The sequence below is a fragment of the Caretta caretta genome, chromosome 28, assembly GCF_965140235.1.
Source record: "Caretta caretta isolate rCarCar2 chromosome 28, rCarCar1.hap1, whole genome shotgun sequence".
Lineage (NCBI taxonomy): Eukaryota > Metazoa > Chordata > Testudines > Cheloniidae > Caretta > Caretta caretta.
In genome coordinates, this window is record NC_134233.1 from 6,271,303 (window position 1) to 6,288,041 (window position 16,739).

The window sequence follows — 16,739 nt, forward strand, 5'->3', positions numbered from 1 at the left end:
ATATGACATATGTTATATTATTATTATTCTGTCTGTTCTAGGGGCTATGAGTAAACCCATATAGATATCTGTCTTTGTTTCTTGATACTAACCATGTCAAAATGAGAAAAATCAGCTCATTTCTTACAAGTGAAACAAAGGTGACCTGCACTTTATTTTTAAACAACTAAATGTGGTTTTATATACTGAATGTCCCAAATAGCAAGGGTAATGTGAACACTCTGCACATAAATTATTTAACTTACCTTGCTTGTATTCAGCACATGTCCCTTGAAATCCAGACTAACAGCCTGGATACACTCTGTACGTCCACGCAATCCCTAGGACTGTATGATCATACACTGACCCCTATCATATACTGACATCATAGCTACCAAGGAATCCCACTAGACCACACTGACGGTGGTGGGTAAATGGAGGGTTTTTACTGTGCATGATTTTGAAAACAATACTATTTTATATCCCAAAGGGCATATATAAAATAATATTGTACCAAATGTTTGCCTAGGACAAGATGGTTGTCGCAATACCACAGACCACAACCACTCTGATCTCACAATTAATTCAGGGATAGATCCAAAATCACAGGATCCTAGGAATGTAGAGTCCTGCTGTCAATGTGAAGATCTGAGCAGCCATGGTCCCAGCATGCTAACAAACACAACATACACAGACTTGTTAAAACATTATATAATACTCCAAGTTGACAAAGATAACAGAATTCACCTTGCAACAATTTAGAAAGTTTCTGCTGTCCACTTGTATTTAAATGCTGAGTTGCATTAACAGTGTCTAAAACTAGGTCATCAGATTGTCCAGACAGCATCTTCATGTCTGGTGGTTAATTATTCTTGATTATATTTAAAATATTTTAAAAAATACACGAGTCATTTGCAGGAGTTAGAATCACTTTTATTGCACTGCAGTTTTCTTTTCCAAAGAAAAAGAATTTCAAATACCCAACGGGCTTTTATAAGGAATGAAGAAATTAAAAAAACTGCTTTAAGAATTATGAAAAATACCTTGATAGTTGTCTTTTTAAAAAAGGAGTGTGGAAGCATCTGTCACAACCTTATTGTTATTTAAAAGAAGTTCCATGTGTTAATGGAAATAAAGCCCAGACATGTTCATTCACCCTGAATAGAGACTCTGGCGTTCAAATTCTACAGATTAAGGGCAGCTGGATTAAGTTAATGAAAGGACCTTGAGCAGTCATGGTGTACAGGCCCCCTTTGAAAGGTATGGCACTTTGATTTTCATATAGTTTGGCACTTTGTCTTGTTACTCCTCCATCACCATGAAACTTATTACAGTTGACAAACAAGTTGTCTAATATACTGGAAGTATGAAACCTATATAGCATGCATAACTCTGTCTGGATAAAGTACTACAATAAACCCATACTAAAGCAGTCAGATATGGCTTCTTCTGTGTTCCTGACACAAATGACAGCATCTGCACATGGCAACTGCCTCTGCACCATGTTTCTAACTGCATAGGGATATCACTGATTATACAAACAGTGTATAACAGCATTGGGAGTGACCTGCCCACTGCGCTAGCAGAGATGCTTCTGACAATGACAGGCAAAACATGTGTTCGGGAAAAGAGAGTAATGAACAATATTGCCAACTGGTGTGAAAGTGTAACCTAACATTTTGTCAGGCTTTAACAATGATAAAATAAATTGCATAAATATTAATATTAATAATCTTGTCTCAAGGATCTATGAACACTTTACAAAGGTGGGAAAACATCATTAGCTCCATTTAACAGAAAAGGACACTGACCTGAGAGAGACTTGCTCAAAGTGATAAACTGGCAGTCAGGACTGTAACTCAGTTCTCCTGATTCCCAAAGTTCTTAAACATTCAAATAAGCTGTAGTTTGCCAATCCACTTCATGGTCTCTTCAAGCAATAACCAAATAGGAAACAGGAAGAGCCACATTATATGGTTCTTACAAGTGAGGCATGTATATACTTTCAAGTGCTACCGTGATAGCTGTCCTCTTGGTTGACATATTGGAGATTGAACTGGGAGTATCCTGAGCAGCAAATTCTTATATGTGGATTTTGACATAGAGAAGTGTCCCTATAGCCCATACTCACGAGTTACTTACACTCACCAACTGCTGTCCTTGCTAATGCTGTTCAGAGCTATCATACAAAAAAAATTGTAAAAGTTTTCTTTCCATTCTGACTTCTTTCCTTCCATCCCACTCCCTTCTTCAATAACCCCCAACTCTGTGATCCCTGTCGCATCCCCACCAGATCACAAATGCTGCTAATATTTACACTGTGCTTTGGCTGGATGACTGAAGTATCCCACATTAATTATGAAACATTTCATTCTGCCTGGAGGCCCAAGTAGCCAATATGAAGGCAGTTTCAAGCACATGAGGATACAATTGATACCATGGTGCAGCAGAGTGAAAGAAGTGGGAAAGAGATGACAGACTGAATAAATGGCAAGCAAATTGGGGAGGATTGATTGAAAAGATTTTGAGTTATGACAGATATTGAGTTTCTTCAGATAGGACATGATGTAGTCAAGAGAATCTGGAGGGCACATACCATATTAGCATGTTGTTTCTGCGACTGATGAGACTCAACTGCTTACAATAATTGACTCCTCCTGTCTCCAGAATAACTTCTAATGGTCGCTTAGTGTTTGTGCCCAGGGTAGTATCAATGTAATACATGAACATTCCTTGTGGGATTGCTACATAAAGAAATGTATTCTGCCAAGCAGAGGGATGAATTCAAGTATCTAACGGGTACTTTTCATCTCTAAATACTGGGCATATTTAATATAATTTTTAAAGCCTGTACTAACTTTCTTTAAAATTTGAAAAAAGTTAATTTCACAGTTAAATATGTGTTTGAAACAAACGAAAGAAGTAGAGTGACCATAGGAGAAGGCTAAAGTGTTGCTTAACAAGTTGCTATTTCTGTTCACAGCCCAGATGGGAAAAATACTAATAATACTGTCAAAGTTTCATTTACTTATTTAAAAAATAATAAACCAACATGATTAATAATAAGATCCTGATGTACTTTGGAAAAAATATTTCTCAGAATTTTTTCTTCTGCCCAACTTCTATTCATGGTAATGCAATCTGGATCAATATTTACAAAATTCATCCACCATTTCTTTAGTTATTTTCCTGAAACATTTTCCACAATGAGTCGGCTTCTCTGAGAAGGAAGTTGGCAGATTATTTCTGCTGTTACTCTTTTTCTATTCTCTGCTGAAAATACAGAATATTATGCCAAAAATAATTTCCAGATTAGTATGCTATTTTTATTAGTCTATAGTATACACATTTTTAAAAGTAATTTACTGATAGCTGGCAACTCTTGTCTGCCACTTGTGTGATTTTGCTTTCAGAACGCAGCAAACAGGATTGGTGCGACCTTTCCTTCCAGAGTATCGGAATTTACATTAGTATCATACCAGTTTTTAGTAACTGGGAATCATTAATTCCATGAGAAATGATGACAAATCTTAGCCTTAAGGCTAGAACACTCTTGAAGCATGCTAGCGCAGATTTTAACAGATGTCACTTTGTACCACTGATGACCATTCTGAAGTTCCTGTTACACTGCAGACAAATTAATTGTGACATACTAATGTAATTTTCTTTTACCATGAACTGTCAGTGTACAAAACTTGTCCAGTTCAGAAAGACAATAATTTCATGGACAATCACTCTTCACTGTACCTCTGATTAAGAAGCTTTTATAAATAATTCAAGCTGTGACTGATTAGTTTTTATACTGTCAAAAAGACATGCCTCTTTAAATCATGCCTAGATTTAAAAAAAAAAAAAAAAAAACCCACAACCCCACAGTTTCCACAACAACCCTAAAAATCACAAAAGTAGAAAACATCTGTGTGATCCAGGCAATCCCAAGCCAATACAAATTGTTCACTATAATACTTGGTTCAGTTTATTTTCAAAAAAATCAAACTAATTGTGTTTATTGCACATCCCTTAGGATGCAAGAGTTTTAATAAACCCCAGAAAATGTGTTTTTTTTTTAATTATCACAAGGTTAGGCCCTGGTTATTTAATAAGAAAGTTATTTTCTTCTTATTAAATATGTATAGGCCCTGATCCAGCTCCCATTAAAGTCAATGGAATGACTTCTAATGACTTCCTTGGCAGTTGGATGAGGCCATATTGCAGAAGCACTCAAAGGCCTCAGCTGGGATGTTGTGTTAAATGCTGCACAAATATAACTTAAGACATGGCCCCATGGAAGTTAGCGGAAGTTTTGCCATTTCCTTTACCCACATGATCAAAGAGGATTACATCTGGAGGGTATAAATATCCTGCCCTGACTGCATGCCTGACAGGTCAGTGCCCACACCTGAGCTGGACTTCTGGGTCCCTATTACTCTGCTCACCTCTTTTGCCTTTCCCTCATAACTCAAGGAAGCAGGAACCCTTATGGGGTCCACAATTCCTTTCTTCTTGCTGCCCAGACAAAGACCTACTGCATTCAGTTGTGGAGTGCACTTTATAATAAGTAAATATTTTAAGTTATTTAGTATCCTGTCTGTCTCTCAGCCTAGCCCTCTTTAGTTAGCTTAGCAGGATTGTGGCAAAGGCAGGTCTTGAGGCAGGATATGAAAGTAGAGAACCTAGCTGCGCTCAGTTTTGGTTCTAGATGGATTTTTTTTCTCTGTATATAGGAATGTGTTTGATCAACCTACTTGCAACAGTGCCTGGGCTTACCTAACCACCTTCTCTGACTCTGACATAGCAACTACATGCTTTTAAATGGTATTTAACTGGCTCTGAGCATGCTCATTTTATCTTACTATATTCTCCTAATTAATTCTGCTTCGTCTACTTTCTTCTAGAACAGACCTGAAACTTAACTTTCCATTAATATAAAACAATGAGAACACTCCAGTCTTTTTTGTTTTATATCATAAAGCAACACAGTTGATTTCAATAGTACAGTCAGTCTATCACATGTACAAATGCCTTCAGCCAGAAATGCAAAGTCAACTGTTATAAAATCTCTATACAGAGTGAACAGAGAGATTAGTCCCTCACTTCCATCAGTTTCTCCTTATGTTGCCACAGTCTTTCCCCATTTGGTCCATCACAACAAAGTCATTGTGGTTCTATTTCTTGATTTCTCTGAGATTCTGCCAATATCCAGTTTTTCCAAACAAATTTAAAGATCTGGTCTGACTATACATGCATTCATGTAAAACCAAAAGTCATCTTTCACTCTAGTTATTTATTTTCTAGAAACTTTTCATTTAGCATTCCAGGTTACAATTTGCATGAATAATCAGGATTTTCCCCCCTTCCTTTTTTGGAAAGTTGTAGGAATCTAATGGAATAGCCCTATGGATTTCAACAGGGATGAAACAATAGAAAAGATTCTAAAACCATAATTTAATAGAAGATTATAGCCTTCCTATGGAATTTTGTACTGTCTAGTAGATTGTAATTGGATAATTGTATCCCTTCTATTGATCTGTATAGGTAGGATTCAACTTTTTATAGAGAGGTCACCATTCATTCTAAATGCTACAGCAACTTTCCATAAGAGAGACAGCGGTATGATATTTTGTATCCCTGATCCTTCTTTTTCTCTCTCTTCTTTTAGGAGAAGGTACCAGAGCTTTCCTGGGCTATCATGTACCACCCTCCAGAGTTGACTCTTATTCCTCACTGTAAAGAATTCCTTCCTTCCTGAAAGGTCTGGGCTGGAAATATTTCAAACAACTTCTAAATATTCAGTCTGGCCAGAATATTTAACTCATGAAGAGAACTGAGCTTTAATAGAGACACCACAGCATGCTAGGTTCTGGTTGTCTTATTATTGATCACTTGTACTGCAGAAGTGTTTGGAGACCCCAGTCATAGGCCAGGGCCCCGTTGTGCTAGGCATTGTACAAACAGGTAACAAAAAGACAGTCTCTGCCCTAAGGAGTTTACAATCAAAACCCACTTGGAATAAATAGGTCACGTATGCACAATAGGCACTGACTCTGTGGGTGCTCCAGGGCTCAAGCACCCACAGAAAAAAAAATAGGGGGTGCTCAGCACACATGAGCTATAGTGGTTCCTGTCACTCTCCCCCTCAAGTTTTGTAACTGAGGTCTGATCACTGGGCCTGCCCTAGGCCCACACAGAGCTTGAGTGTGGAATATGATAAGTTTACAAAAAGAAAAGGAGGACTTGTGGCACCTTAGAGACTAACAAATTTATTTGAGCATGAGCTTTCGTGAGCATTCGATGAAGTGAGCTGTAGCTCACGAAAGCTCATGCTCAAATAAATTTGTTAGTCTCTAAGGTGCCACAAGTCCTCCTTTTCTTTTTGAAAATTTATTTGAGCATAAGTTTTGTGGGCTACAGCCCACTTCATCGGATGCATAGAATGGAACATATGGTAAGAAGATAGATATATACATACAGAGAATGTGAAAAGGTGGAAGTAGCCATACCACTGTAAGTGGCTAATTAATTAAGATGAGCCATTTTCAGCAGGAGAAAAGAACTTTTGTAGTGATAATCAAGATGGCCCATTTAGACAGTTGACAAGAAGGTGTGAGGATACTTAACATGGGGAAATAGATTAAATATGTGTAATGACCCAGCCACTCCCAGTCTCTATTCAAACCCAAGTTAATGGTATCTAGTTTGCATATTAATTCAAGCTTAGCAGTTTCTCATTGGAGCCTGTTTTTGAAGCTTCTTTTCTGTTGCAAAATCACCAAATTCTGTACTGCTAACAGCTTCTGCCCTTGGGGCAGGGAGTTTGTTTATAAACAGAGGCAGGGTGATTAAGATAACAAAAGGCTTGTCATTAAATTAAATTAAGGATCCTTAGATGATCCTGAAAGCATTGCCAGCACTCCTGTTAAAAGATAAGAAACAAAGGGTAGGAATAAATTGTCAGTTTTCAGAATAGAGGGAGTTAAATAGTGGTGTTCCCCAGAGGTCTGTACTGGGACCAGCGCTGTTCAACATACTCATCAATGATCTGGGAAAAGGGGTAAAATAGTGAGGTGGCAAATTTACAGATGATACAAAATTACTCATGATAGTTAAGTCCAAAGCTGACTGCAAAGAGTTACAAAGGGACCTCACAAAACTGGGTGACTTGGCAACAAAATGATAGATGAAATTCAATGTTAAGTGTAAAGTAATGCAAACATAATCCCAACTATACATACAAAAGAATGGGGTCTAAATTAACGGTTACCCTTCAAGAAAGAGATTTTGGAGTCATTTGCAGTACTCTGGAAGCACTATGCACTTTTGTCTCTGCTTGTTATTTCATGAGGAGTTTGAACAGCGTAGGAAAAAGATCATTCTGCAACCCTTCTGGGATATACAGATTGCATACAGATCTATAATGACCTCTCACTGTGTTCCACATGGATGTGACACTCTACAGGGAAAAGTCTGACAGAGCTTTCTCTTCAAAGTCCTTTAAAAGCAAAGATGTTGTCTTTGCTTTTAAAATAATATCACAATAATTTGACCTCTCAGACGATGTGAGTTGTCATACCTAATATATCCAAAATACAAACACCAAAAAACCAAACTAGTCAAACCCATGAACTAGCACAGCATGTTTTAACTTTTCTTTCAGCATGAAACAAGGAAAATAAATCCCATCAGTAAGTAAATGAAGTGGATCTCAGCATAACCAATCTATGAGCCTAAAATGAGTTTAACTCCATGGTGGGAAGGTTTCAGATTCATAAATTATAAGCCCAGAAGGGACTACTGTGACCATATATACAAATTTAGGGGGAGATTTTCAAAGACACAAAGGGCAGTTGAAGCATCTAATTCTATTGTCTTTTAGTGGAAGTTGGGTTCCTAACTGCCATTTGGGCCTTTGAAAATCTCACAAAGATAATAATAAATTGGCCCATGCCCACAATTCAAAATCCTGATAGCTAATAACCTGCTTTGAGTTATTAATGTCTCAAATGTAATCAAAATGTTAATAGAATTTAGGTTTTGATATAGGGGATTGTTTAGCCCAACTTGACTGAGGAAGAGAAGGTTACTTACATTGTGCAGGTTCTTCGAGATGGTTGCCGAGACAGCCTGTTCGGAGGAAATAAAAGACAGATTACTGAACAGTCATAGAATGAATACAAGAAAGACATATATCCATAAGTGGAAACAATTCAGCGCTTGGTGCCAAGATAAACAGATCTTACCAACATCTTCCCTTCTAACAAGGGTCCTGGACTACATATTAGAACTTTAAAAACCGGGACTCTTCACAAGCTCCATCAAGGTACACTTGGTGGCTATCACAGCTTTCCAAGAGAAGGTGGATGGAATCACTATATTTGCCCACCCAATGACTAACCGCTTTCTTAAAGCATTGAGAACACCTACTCCCACAATAAGGAAACTGCCACCCAACTTCATCTTATGCAGTCTTATGGGAAAGCTGTTTGAACCCCTTGCAATTGGCTCATTACTACATTTATCTATGAAGGTGGCCTTCCTCATCATCATCACATCCTCCAGACGAGTGGGAGAGCAAGGTGCCCTAATGGTACATCCTCCTTACACAACGTTCTTTAAAGATAAAGTTAATTTAAGACCACACCCCAAGTTCCTACCCAAAGTCGCTCCCCCCGCCCACACACTTCATTTGAAACAACCCATTTACTTACCTGTGTTTTTTCCAAAACCACATGCAGATGGAAGGGAGGCATCACTCCACACAGATATTTACAGAGCATTAGCTTTCTACATTGAAAGATCAAAAAAATTAAGAAAATCACAGAGACTTTCGGTCTCCATAACAGAATACTCAATAGGACAAACCATCTCAAAATAGAGAGACTATCCAAATGGATATCAGGATCCATCCATCTTTGCTTCCAAAAGAGCAACCTACAAGCCCCAGTGGGAGTCCGCACACTTTACCAGAGCACAGGCAGCTTCGGTGGCCTTTCTCAACAATGTCCCCATTACCAACATTTGCAGAGCAGCAACCTGGGCATCAGCCCCCACATTGACAGAACACTATGCTATAGAACAACAATCAACATCAGATGCTTGTTTTAGACTCACGGTGTTATCCAACATTTACAACACAACTCCGAAGCCCCTCCCTTCCACTGAGGAGCACTGCTCAACAGTGACCTAAAGTGGAGCACGCACAGGGACACTCCAAGAAGAAGAAGAAGAAGAAGGAGGAGGAGGTTACTCACCTTGTGCAGTAACTAAGGTGTTTTGAATTGGCTGTCACTGTGGGTGCTCCACTACTCTCCCACCTCCCCTCTACTTCAGAGTTTCATACAGATTCTCTGCGGTAGAGAAGGAACTGGGGGGCGGTTGGTTGTGCAGCACTATGTAACCACCTGGAGTGGTGCAAGACAGTGATGGCGCATGTGTGACCCAACTAGGCACTGCTACCACAAATCTCTGTTTCAGGTGTAAGGTGTACAGACACCTAAAGTGGAGCACCCAACAGAGATGCTCCTCAAAGAAGAAGGGAATTGAGTTGCTACACACGTTCTCTGATTATTAGGTTATTTTCAGAATAATGGATGTATTTACAGTACCACACTAGACCTTCTGATCATTAGACCCATTCAGAAACTTTAGGGATGAGGGCATTTGGGCCTTAGTCTGAAGTTGGAAGTATAATTCTCTATGTAATTTGGTCAGGAACTTTTCGGCTAAAAAATTTTCAATTTGTAGAAACCAGAACTTTTGATGGAAACATATTGGTTATGAAAAAACTTTTGTCCAGATTGTTTTTCAGGTCCAGGAGGAAATTTCCTGTAACACAGAGAGAGAGATCCAGCCCAGAATAGCCAAGCAGTTGGGGGATTCATGTAGGAGACCCGGTGTTCAGTCTGCTAGATTCAGACTACTGACTTGAGCCTGGGTCTCCCACATCCCAGCAGTGTACCCTAACCATCTGGCTATCCCAGGGATCTCTCCCATATCAAATGTTTTTGTGAAATTGAATTCTCGTTTCCAGGCAGTCCCGTATGTAATCTTACCTCTGGTGTGCTTGGCAATAAACTCTGTAAGTAATTGGCAGGTTCTAAAGGGAGGTCAACCTTTCTTATTTTAAGTATCTGTTAATTTCACACACACGCGCGCACACACACACATCCCGAAGAGAAATTATTTGAGGGCACAGCCACCAGTAAATCACAGCTCTTCTGCCACTCGGAAGAATAACTGTCATTTATTGCATTTAATCTGGAAGAGGTTAAATACATTACAGTTACTATTCTCATTCTATTTGACTGGGATACGGCACACTTAAGCCAACAGCTCAGATGATTTATTTGCCTGTCTAGATAAACTGCCTCCTCGTGTCTGCATCTCATATTTAAATATAGTTTAACTTAGGCTATGCCTACACTTAGGACAGTGTGCAGAGTACATACATGGCATGCCCCCCGGAACACAGCTATAACTAGCAGTGTAGAAGGTGAGGCACTGCTTAGGTGAGTAGACACATCAGAATCTTAGGGTATGTACCCTACATGGCTCTCTACGCACAAAAGCAGTGGCTTCCATGGCTATGCTGCTATTTTTAGCAGTGTAGCATCCTGCTGCCTCTCCATTGCAGGAGTGTTTCCCCACCAAAGGGAAAGGCTCCAGCAACAGGAAAAGGGTCTGGCAGGGGGAAGCAGTGGGAAAAATCTCTGACAGCTCCCCACTGCCAGAGCCTTTTCTCCTGCCTCCCCTGTGCCAGAGCCTTTCATTGCCATGTGTAGCTACACACCACTGTGTGGATGCACCCTACTCCACTGCAACATGTAGCTGCATGCCGCCACCACTGTAGACAAGGCCTTAATGTTAAAAATAGTGTGTTGGGGGGTAGAATATGTTCCAGCTATAACCACTTTACACACAGCAGGGAATGCAGGGAATTAGGAGCCACCATACTGCGTGAGACCAGTGAGCCAGTTAGTTCAGAATCCTGGCTCTGACAGTGGCCAGAACCAAGGACTCTGTTTTCCATTTCATTTGGCAGTCTGTTGATCACTCTCTCATTGATGGGGTTACAGGCAAAGTGCTAGAATTGAAAAAAAAAATTGCTAAAAAATGTATTTCACAGCCAGGTAAGGTTTCCAAGATTCCAATACATTTAAAGTGATTTCCTTGAAAAAGCCAAGGTAGAGGTTTGTCAGATTTGTTGGCTTTCTCAGAACAAAATCTTTTAGGCGCTCTAATTGCATACACCATTCAGATAATATCAATTACATTTATTTCTCTAATAGTCTTGCTCATTTATTTCAAAGTGCTACTAAAGCACTATTCTGTAATTTTTCCAATTGGGTTTAACTGATCCTGAAGAGCCAGAAGTTGTTGGTTTACCAAAGCAGTCACACTTCAAAAGTTTTTCCAAGTTTGCAAGATTCTATCGGGGTGCAAGTATCACCAGCAATATCTCTCATACTGGAAGAAATTTTTGATGTGCAACTCCTGACACTGCTTCCTTCCTGACATATTGAGATAGCCCTGCCCCTTCTCACTTGCTGGTCCCCACCACAGCCAGAGACAGGAAATCTCAGGGGTGTAGCGGTTAGCTAGATAGTTATCTGGGGCATCATTACACTACATTTCAAGTTTATCTATTGACCAGTGCCATCCACCCTTTAGGTTCCTTTACTATTAACATTAGTACCAGCGGAGCATAGTCCTGAAATGCTAATTGAGCCAAATCTGACAAACAATTTCTCTGGCAACCAGATGAATATCAAGAAAAGAGTAATCTAATCTCAAATATGATTGGTGTCTCAGTGAAAAAAGTGCAATCTCCTTTCAGAGGCTGCAGATGGCATCTTACATGTTTTTGTCTCCTAAAAGTTTTTCTAATTTTTTCACTTTCAAGTTGAGAGAGTTAGTGGGACCTGAGCAATTTTAGAAAGTATATATATAACAGTGACACCTAGAGCAGGGCCCCATTGTGCCAGGTATTCTACAAACAGATATGGTATGGCTTCACAGCAGAGGGTACCAGGATACAGGTACTCTGGCTTGCCAAGCCCACCTGTAAATGTCCACACTGCAGAGTCACATACAACTCATACCAATGTCCACGCTGCAGTTACCCAAGTTTAGCGCTAGGATTTATGGGGGTATATCCCCAGGTTCTTAGCACCTGACTACCTTGAGCCAGTCTAGGAATTTATTGGTGATGTATTGTGGGAAATCTTGTCTGCCCTTGAGTAAGAGGCAGTTCCTACTTTGAAGAGCTAACCATCTAATTGGATAAAACCACCCATTGGAGGGAAGGGAAACAAAAGGAAAACTGACTTTCTTGAAGCCCACTTAGCAGCACAGTGGCAAAGCTGGAAAGAAAACCCCCATCTGCTGAGTTACAGAGCAGTGTGTCTTGCAGTAGACCATGCTATCTTGTTCACAGCCTCAGCCAGTCACTGATCATTATATTCAGGATGAGGAAGGAATTTTTTCCCCCAAGGCAGATTGGCAGGGACCCTAGGGTTTTCATAATCCTTTATGACATGGGGTGTGGGCCACTAGCTAGGTTCATCTGGGTATAGATCATATAATCAATTCCATGCTATTGCAGGTCCTCAGGCATTGGTCATCGCAGTCCCTCCTGTTCTCTGCCTGTGGCACATAAGAGATTAGTATCCTGGGGGCTGTAATACTTTGGTCTAATTCTGGTTGTTGGGTTTGGTGTGGTGGTGGCTGGGGGGTGTTTAGTGGTCTGTGATATACAGGAGGTCAGACTAGATGATCTGGTGGTCCCTTTTGACCTTAAACTCTATAACTCTAGTAGTGACAATGAGTCCTACCACTCCCTATTCCCAATGTTCCACGTGTATGCAAATCTTGAATATGTAATTAAAAATAATCAGACTAGAGATAGCGTATAAATTTTATTCCCAGTTTCTCCAACAACCAGTGCAATCCTACCCTCCTCTCATAGTATTGTTGCAGTCAGATGAATGGAACATATTTATGCACACACAAAAACTTCTCACCACCCTGGCTCTTAACATACTATGAAGAGTAGAAATACCCCTCCACACTTCAAATTTTCATGCTCAGTGTTTGATGAAAGGAGATTCTTGAAAGAGGGGAAAATCATCCTTTAGTTTCTTTTTAGATAAGAACTCTCATTTTACAGGGATGGTCATAGTCTAATGTCTAGTGAGATAATTTTACATGAATCATCCATTACAGAATGTTAACACTTATGTTTGTATCTTGCAAATAATTGAACTCAGAGTAATCCTTTGTTAGCAAACATCTGGAATGATAAGTGAGAAAGGAAGAGAAGAGATGTTCTAAGACAGATTTTAAAAAACTGTAATGTTCCTTTGTTTCTTTGTTCGAAAATCCCAGAGCATATGTGCCTATCCTTTCTTATAACGATTCAAACTCTACCTATCGAGGTAAATCAGTAGGCCATGAAAATAAAAATAAACTGCCATAGCTAAGCAAGAGAGAATCCAGATCATAACTTGGTTAGGAAAGGAAAGGAAATTATATGCTCGGTAGAGTCTTGCTTCTTCTATTAAAATTCCGAACTCCCTCTTTCCACCTTCCACTTCAACAATATAGTCAACCACCAACTCTACAGTAATTATATAATGTTATGTCAACAGTATAGTTGCACGCATACTTGAGTGAAATATACGCTTTGTCAACCCAAGACCCATGGATAATGAAAAAGGAAAAGACAGCAAGATCTCTAGGGGAAGGGATGAGGAATTATCATAGAATCACAGAATATCAGAGTTGGAAGGGACCTCTGGAGGTCATCTAGTCCAACCCCCTGCCCAGAGCACAGGGTTACAGACAGGATACACTATAAAGAGTAGACAGAAACATTTCCCTGCTTTGCACAGCGAGTCTTTGATCCATAGTTGTGTAACTGGCAGAGGTGCCTCACACACACAGTATTCAAAACTTTCCTAGATTCTAAGAAATGAACACATTTCAAAACTCAAGTCATCTATACTAAAGGCTTTTCTCAATAGGTTCTCCACACTATTCCTCATTCATTCTGTGTTAGGAGGAATGCAGAATAACCCTATTTTATACCATATCCCAAATACACATAAGCTAGTGAACACTAGAAGAGGGCCAAATTCTCCTCACTAGGGCTGACATTTGATCCATTGTGTCTTGTTTCACTTGAGCATCTCAGTAGCTTGCTCTTTTGACATGATTTATTTTCTAGATATCTCTGTATTGTGAATAATTATTTTTCTCATTTGCCTTTTGTGCACATACAAATTCTATCTACCTTCAAGGGTGAAGCTCCTGTGTATAGCTGACGGAGGTTTTGGAATTCACTCCTGTAGCAACTAAAAATAATCACCAACCTCACCACCCTCAGGTCCAAATGCAAATCCCACTGTCTTTGACCTTGCCTCCCCACACAGAAACTCCAAATCTATTAGCATTTCTGGGACACTCACAAAAATCTAACACAACTTATTCACCCTGGGGGTGGGGAGGGGGGAGTTTGAAGAGGAAACTTTACTGATGGTAAGTTGTATGATTTTTAAATCTGAAAAATACTCAAACATGGTGATGGGCATGGTATAAGAACCTAAATAAAAAAGAGCTGGAAACATTTTTGATCAGAGAGAGAATACGCCATACTGAAAAGGGAAATATCTTTTATCATGATTTTGGTTCAGTACAGAGTACAAGTCAGAGTCAGCTGTGGACTCTTTTAAGTTATTCCAAATGCATGAAAACAAAAAATATTTTCCACCTTTAGCCGTAATTATATGTATATTTCTCTTGAGATAAACATATGCATTTGCTTTAACAGACTCTCTCTTTTCTGACAATATCCCGCCCCACCTTCCCCCCAACCCCCAGGCAAACTTCCTTTTCAAATTATCAGTGGCTGAAGGTTTGGGTTGTTTTTTTTTTTAAAGCAAACAAATAAATTACCCACCTTTAACTAGATTCATGTGCATTTGGGAATATATTAAGTGTTTTACATTTTCTTTAATATTGCATTACAAATCCTGGAAGATTGTTCCTTGCAGTATGTGTTCACAGATACATTCATCGGTGAATGAAAGCCTAATTTTCTAATGGCATTTAAGATTATTTTAGTAACAGTGCACATATGTTATCAGAGGAAGAAACAAAATTTTAAAGTCTCTTCTCTGCTATGTTTGTTGTTTTACTCTTTGACCACTATACCCAAGTGAGTTTTGGCAGCTCCAGGATACTAAATCTTCATTTCTCACCATCCAGAAATGTTGAAGTCAGTAGCTCTAATTTTCCAATCTGTTACACCACTTTTGTGCTAGTATAATTCTACTGAAATCAATGGCCTTACACCATCAAAAAACTGGTAAAATATAGGGGAGAATCTGTCCTAGTATGTATAGACTGCAGACTTGGGAGTATATGTTTTTTCACATCACAATAATGCTAAAGTATGTTTTTCAGTATTGTTTTACTGCAATTTAAAAGGAAATACTTTAATCCAGATTAGCACACTGAAACTACCCCATTTGGGTACTGTGTTAGTCAAAGCTGAGTTTCAGAGTACTTATTGTGGTAGAATTCAAATTTGGTCTCATAATATCCTAGAAACATGCTTTAAAATTGTATGAATACAAATCTGGCTACTCCCTTTCAAACCAAGGTAAATTTTAAATGAGAACCACAAAGGAAAAAACGATAATGTTTGCACCCTATTTTTCTTCTTTGTGATATATAAAAAAACCCTGAATTTCTTTCCCACATAAAATACAATTCTGTTTGTGGCTCCCCCCCCCCCCCCACCAATCTCAGTTATGTCTTTCCTGTTTTTATTTAAGAATTCTTTGGAGAACTAGATAAGTGATAGGTTACTCAGCTCTTTATTACACAGAGAAAGCTTTTCTCCCAAATGTTTTTCAGATGTTAGAGTTAAATATTTAGTTACAAAAGCAATCATACTTGCTCAAGTTTTAGTCCTTCAGTATGTCCCACTAGTTTGCCTGTCTTCCAGCACATGCAAGTGACAACCTAATATTTAAAATGTAAAAAGTCTGTAGAATAAAACCTGTAAATAAATAAATAAATATAAAGTATATCGAGCTACTCAATGCAGTAGAAAGAAATAAAAAGGGTGTGTCTACACTTTGTTTTCCTTTTGTTTAGGTCACCTTTACAAGTAGTAACTTAGAGATGGCTTGTGTGACAACCTGAATACCTAACATCTGATTAGTGGAATTTGTCATAGTTTTTACTCCACTGCATGTTAACTATTGCTACACAGGCCATCTTTAAAACTATTCTTAAATAATCTATTTTATACATTGCTCTATTTTTCATTATTAATACCTTTCTGAGGATAAGTTGCGAACACAGCTCTCTTTCCACAGGCAGAACTACTGTTCCTGGAGTAGTCATCTCCAGCTGTGGTGCAGAAGTCTAAAAATAAATGGAGATACTGCAGCCTGGTGAGACTGTTATACCCCTGTGGTGATGATTCTTGCTCCTCGGTGAGTTACACTAGTTCAGAACATCTAGTCCACCGGGCTGCTCCGGTGTATTAGCCAAGAAAGGTTTTGAAGTAGCGGCCTCTTTCTTGCAGATGGGAGAGGAAACGTGTCTGTTCATGTTAAGCACATAATAAAATGCATTGAAAAGCCTTTCAAGTCAGCAGCAGCTCTGACATAGCATGGTGCCACGATGAGCTGTTGCTAAGACCTGGATTCTGAAAAAATAGAGATGTGTAATCAGGGTTCTACAAATCA

The 16,739-nt window shown here is 39.1% G+C and overlaps 1 long non-coding RNA gene across 2 annotated transcripts; it reads right to left on the bottom strand.

The window, feature by feature from the left end:
• Positions 1–1,210: 1,210 nt before the first annotated feature.
• Positions 1,211–16,686, bottom strand: LOC142070309 (uncharacterized). 2 transcript variants are annotated; one of them, XR_012666276.1, is made up of 4 exons: positions 16,324–16,686; positions 8,685–8,760; positions 8,065–8,100; positions 1,211–1,909 (listed from the first exon to the last, which is right to left on the bottom strand). It is a non-coding gene; the product is annotated as an uncharacterized LOC142070309 (long non-coding RNA). The 2 variants fall into 2 exon arrangements; XR_012666277.1 differs by lacking the exon at positions 1,211–1,909 and adding an exon at positions 6,328–6,892.
• Between the last annotated feature and the right edge of the window lie 53 nt (positions 16,687–16,739).